Below are 6,038 nucleotides of genomic sequence, written 5' to 3'. Positions count from 1 at the left end.
AAGAAATAAAAGCATATGATGATATCAATGAATCAACAAATCTTTACTATGCACCTATTGTGTACTGTGCACTATGATAAGCACTGGGGACACAAAAAGAGGCAAAAGACAATCTCTTCCCTCAAGGAGCTTACAATCTAACAGAGGAAATAGGCAAACAAATATGTACAAAGCAAACTATAGATGGGATAAATAGGAAATAATTAACAGAGAAGGCACTAGAATTAAGAGAGGTTGGGAAAGGCTTTCTGTAAAAGATGGGATTTTAGTTGGGATTAAAGGAAGTCAGGATAGTCAGTAGGTAGATTTGAGGAAGGAGAGTAATGGAGGCATTGGAAATAACCAGAGAAAAGTGCCTGGAGTTCAGAGATAGAGTGTCTCACTTAAGGAACAGGTAGGAGGCCAGGGTCCCTAGATCAAAGGGTACATGTCAGGGAGTAAGACTGGAAAGGGTTTTAGGAAGGAGCAGGTTATGAATGACAGAGAATTTTGTGTTTGACTCCGGAGGTGATAGGGAGCCACTGGAGTTTATTAAGTTGGGAGGGACATGGTTAGACCTGTGTTTTAAGAAGATCATTTGACAGCTGAGTGCAGGATGGACTGGAGTAGGGAGAGACTTGAGGTAGTCAGACTTGTCAGCAGCTAACGCGATATTCCAGATGTGATGTGATGAGGGTCTACACCCGGGTCGGGGCAGTGGCAGAGGAGAGAAGGGAACATATAAGAGAGATGCTGCAGGGGTCACAGATTGGATACTGTTTGCGGGAGAAGGAGATGGTAAAGATTCCAGGATGATTCCTAGGCTCCAAGCCCAAGACACTGGGAAGATGATGTTGTCCTCTACAGTCATAGAAAAGAGGGCGGCGGACACAGAGCTCAAGGGGAAAGATAGTGAGTTCTGTTTTGGACATATTGAGTTTAAGATTGATATCTACTGGACATCTGGTTCAAGATGCCTGAAAGGCACTTTTAGATGTGCCTAGTATACAGTAGGTACTTAAATAATGCTCGATCCCTTCCTGCTTTCTCTTTATTGCCTTTCAGAATTGCTCATTTCTCTCTGTCACCCTCCCAGGTTGGAGAGAGCAAGGTATAAAGGGAAAAGGGTTGTGTAGCTAGCTGTTTTATTGGCTTTTCTGTATTGCCCAGAGAAAGCCAGCCTGATGAGCCTTGCTCTTCCCTGGCTTAAAAGAGACTGCTAGTCAGGTGTCATGCTTTTTGAATGCCCTTTTAAGGCTGATTGTAAGCTAAAAAAAAAAAAGACACCAGTGTTTCCCTGGCTTGAGAATAGAAGAGAAGAGGATTTGCTCAATTAGAGACTAGGAAGGAAGCAGGTTGTCAGAGAAGCAGTTTTGTATGGTACAGATGTTCCTGAATGGACCAATGGCATTAAAGCTTGCAGTCCAGCATACCTGTCAGATCTAGAGAAAGAGTATTATGGGAAGTAAAATGGATAACTGATTACATTAAATTAAAAGGGGTTTGCACAAACAAAACCAATGCAGCCAAGATTAGAAGGAAAACAGAAAACTGGGGGAATATTTTTGTAGCATTTCTCTGATAAAGGCCTCATTTCTCAAATATGTAGAGAACTGAGTCAAATCTATAAGAATATGAGTCATTCCCCAAGTGATGGATGGTTGTTGTCCTATGTTCTCCAAGAGGATCAAAATGATGTCACTATGTTGGGGTCAAGGTACAATGTGTCCAACTGTGGCTGTTCAGACCAATATGAGCTTGGGAGGCTCTACTACAGGTTGAGCACAAATAGTCTATAAGAACATTTGGGGTGTAGTCAAAGGATATGAACAGGAAGTTTTCCATCATATTAATATAGTTATGTGAAAAAAATGTTCTAAATCACTATTGATTGGAGAAATGCAAATTAAAACAACTGTGAGGTACCACTTCATACCTCTCAGATTAGCTAATATGACAGAAAAGGAAAATGACAAATGTTGGAGGGATTGTGGGAAAATTTGGGACACTAATGCACTGCTGGTACAGCTGTGAACTTATCCAACTATTCTGGAAAACAATTTGGAACTATGCCCAAAGGGCTGTAAAACTGCATATCCTTTGACCCAGTGATAGCACTACTAGGTCTGTATCACAAAGAGATTTTTTTTAAAAAGGAAAAGAATCTATATATACAAATATATTTAAGCAGCTCTTTTTGTGGTGGCAAAAAATTGGAAATTGAGGGTAGATCCATCAGTTGGAGAAAGGCTGAACAAGTTGTGGTATATGATTGTGATGGAATATCACTGTGCTATGAAAAATGACAGAGCAGGATGATTTCAGAAAAACCTGGAAAAACTAACACAAATTGATGCAAAGTGAAGTGAGCAGAACCAGAACATTGCACACAGTAACAACATCATAAAGATGATCAACTGTGAATGACTTAGCTATTCTCAGCAATACAAAGATCCAAGAATTCCAAAGGACTCAGGATGAAAAATGCTCTCTACCTCCAGAGCAAGAACTGATGGAGTCTGAATGCAGATCAAAGCCTGCTATTTCTCACTTTATTTTTTTGGTGTTTTTTTTGTCTGTGTCTTCTTCCACAACATGACTAATATGTTTTGCATGATTGTACATGTATAACCTACTGCTTACCACTAGAGAGGGTAGAGGGGCTGGGGGGGGGAGGGAGGGAGAGAATTTGGAACTCAAAATTTTTAAAAATGAATTTTAATAATTGTCTTTACATGTAATTAGGAAAGAAATAAAATATTTTTTAAAAATTTTAAGTAGAAAAGAAGACTTTTTGTCATTATCAAATTTCAAATTAGATCACAAAACCAAAATTGTCCAAACTGTGTGGTACTGGATAAAAAATAGAAAAGTTGATCATCGGAATAATGATAACACAAGCAAGATTTAGAAGTGAAAAAATAGAGTAGGTTAGTGATTGATGAACTCAAGAATACAAACTACTGACAAAGTATTCTTTATTTAACAAAAACAGCTAGAAAAACTATGTAATAGTTTGGCAGAAAATGGATTTAGACTCACATCTTGCACTACATATTACAAAAAATTCAAATTGCATAATCTAAATACAAAAAGGAATTCCATAATAAAAATTAAAGGATGATGGAAGGTATCATAGAAAAAGGAAAAACTGTAAACCAGACACAAAACAGAAGAAGTTATAAAAGACAAAATAGACAAAAAGACAAATTATTTCAATTGCATGTTTTTGCACAAATAAAAAAAAATTTTAAACCAGAAATGGAGCAGGAAAAAATTACCACTGAAGATTCTTGATAAAAGTCTGATGTAAGATCTATAGAGGACTGATACTAATCAGTAAGATTAAGGTCTGATTGTGATAGAAGGGCACAGGGCTCTTCTCTATGCTGTAGACTTCTGGTAGGTACTCACATGTCATGTGTGAGTAGCTTTTAATAAAGCATGTGCTTTATTAATAAATACTACTAATTCTAATACTAAGTACTAATAAAAGACTCCACTTTTAATAAAGCATGTGCTCATCTATACAAGCCTGAATCAGAATTTTAGGGTCCGGGCTACTTCTTATATTTTTGTGTTTCCCTGAACATAGATGACTAAATAGTGATCCTGAAATGGACATTTACACCTTAGGCAGCCACTCATGAAGCTGAGCAATCAGAAGTCCCTGGGTCCCTCATCTGGAATCCTTATCTTGGAGAAAGGAGATAAACTCAAATCTTTACCTGGCTTTCCAGAAGTCACAGACCCTCAGGAAATTATTTAGAAAATGTGGAGGTGAGATGAAAGTGAAATGCCTATTAAAGAGACCTAACAAGTGCTCTTGGGCAGCTAGGTGGCAGAATGAATAGAGCTTTAGGCCTGGAGTCAGGAAGGCCCGAGTTCAAATCCAGCCTCAGACACTTACTAGCTGTGAGTCCCTGGGCAAGTCACTTAACCCTGTTTACCTCATTTTCCTCATCTGTAAAATGAGGTAGCGAAGGTAAGGGCAAACAACTGCAGTATCTTTGCCAAGAAAATCCCACATGGGAGAGTCAGACAGGACTGAATAAAAACCACAACTAAATGTTCTGAGCTTTAATGTTTTAAATAAATAGTACCCCCCCCCCCTCTCAGAGGGTATAAAAAGAGTTAGAGATTGTGATTTTATGTTTGAAATCTGTCAGTAAATGCTTTTGAGCGTTCTGTGTTTGGGTATTTCTTTTATAGTGGAGAAAAAAAATAGTTGTCTGATACTTGATCTATCTAAAACATTGAATATTTTTCTAATAATAATAGCTAACATTTATACAGCAGTTATTCTGTGCCAAGCACTGTACTAAGGGCTTTACAACCCTGGGAGGCAGGTGCTGCTATTCTCCCCATTTTACAGATGAGGAAACTGAGGCAAATCTCGGTTAAGTAACTCGGCCAGGGTTACACAGGCTAGTAAATGTCTGCACTCATCTTCCTGAATCCAGGCACTCTGCTCTACCCAACAAGCCACCAAACTGCCCTATTTCTACTCCCTTTTGGAGAAAGTTTAGCTTCCTTTAAGCAACGTTCCCCTCTGCCCTGGGTTGAGGGTATAGTCACAGAGAGCCCAAGTCATCTCTGTGGGGTCTAGGATCCCCCAAAACTGAACTTTGGTTCCTGACTGTGAACACAGTGTTAGGGGTCCTTGGTGGAAAAGGGTTCTCCAGCCTCCCAGAGCCAGTCTATTGTATTTATTTTACACACACCACCCAGTAAGGGTGTGTCATAGTGGATAGACCAAAGCTGGTACACAGGACTTTGCACTTGCCTTAAGTACATAAACACTCAGAGACCTTTGCCTAGGTTGCTGAGAGGACTGTCAAAACCACAGAGACCGGAAGAAAGAAGAGAGAATCCCCCCCACCATGCCCGGTAGAGAAGCTGGGGAGCAGCTTTCCCCAAAAGGAGACCCAGGTTTTGCTGGGTGGGTGGAAGAGGGCAGTGCCTAGAGACAGACAGACATTGACATGGAGCTGTACATTACAGTACAGTAACAGACATGTGTGCACCGATATCACACACTAGGACGCCTCACTTGGCGCACACATAAAGAAAATTATGTAGTCCAAGTCTCCAGATGCTCTCACAAGTAGAGTCTAAGTAGTGTCAAGCCAATAAGCATGTATTAAGCGCCTTCTGTGTGCCGGGCAATGGGCTAAGCGCTGGGAATCTAATCCAAGGGGAAAAAAGGGCATCCCCTGCCCTCAGGGAGCTTGCGCTCTAAAGGAGGGGGAAAGACCTACCAAAAGCAGCTGAGAAGCGGGTGGGAGAAGCAGAGAAGAAAGAAGACGTAGAGAGAGGGCCTTCTAAAAGTGAAAATTCTGGGAAGAGCCAGCCCCTAAGCCTCCCCTCCTTCTTCCCTTTCTCTGTTCCTTCTTTCCTCCTCTTTCCTTCCCGCATTCCCAGCGAGAACACCCAGCCAGGAGTGAGGGGAGCTCTCCTGCTCCCCAGGCCCCGCCCCGCCTCCCAGACCAGGCCCCGCCCCATCGCTGACGTCAGTTGTTATGTCTCGGGCTCGGCCCCGGCCGCAGCTGATCCGCCGCTGGGCAGGAGGCGGCGTCGGCGTCGGCGGCGTCTCGGTCTCGGTGTCCGTGGCTGTGGTGGACGCTCGGCGCTCGGGGTCGCGGGGCGGCGGGGAATCCCGGAGCGGGAGCGCGTAGGCCCGACGCCGCGCGGGGATCCCGCGAGCAGTCCCGGGCCCGGCGGCGTGGGCCCCCAGCGGCTCTTCTTCCCCCGCGCCGCCGCCAGGCCGGGGTCGGGGCCAGGGCCGGGCGAGAGCGCCCTGGAGCCGTCGGCCGCCCGCGGGGGACGCGGGGCCCGTGCCGGCCGGGGCCTGACGGCCCGGCTCCGGCCTGCGGCAGCGGCGGGGTCCGCCCTCGCTTTCCTCGGCGGTGCGGCCCGCGCCTCCTCCGAGCCCTTGGAGGCCGGCCCCGGAGGCCTCGGGGAGTGACCGAGGCCAGGAGCCCGCGGCGCCCCCGCCCCGCCCGGAGCCTGCCGGCTCCCCGCCAAGGCCCCTCCCCCGCTTGTGCCCCCCTACCCTG

Source organism: Trichosurus vulpecula, chromosome 3, assembly GCF_011100635.1.
Source record: "Trichosurus vulpecula isolate mTriVul1 chromosome 3, mTriVul1.pri, whole genome shotgun sequence".
In the NCBI taxonomy this organism is placed as follows: domain Eukaryota; kingdom Metazoa; phylum Chordata; class Mammalia; order Diprotodontia; family Phalangeridae; genus Trichosurus; species Trichosurus vulpecula.
The sequence above is the reverse complement of the archived record's forward strand: the minus strand, read 5'-3'. Positions refer to the sequence as shown.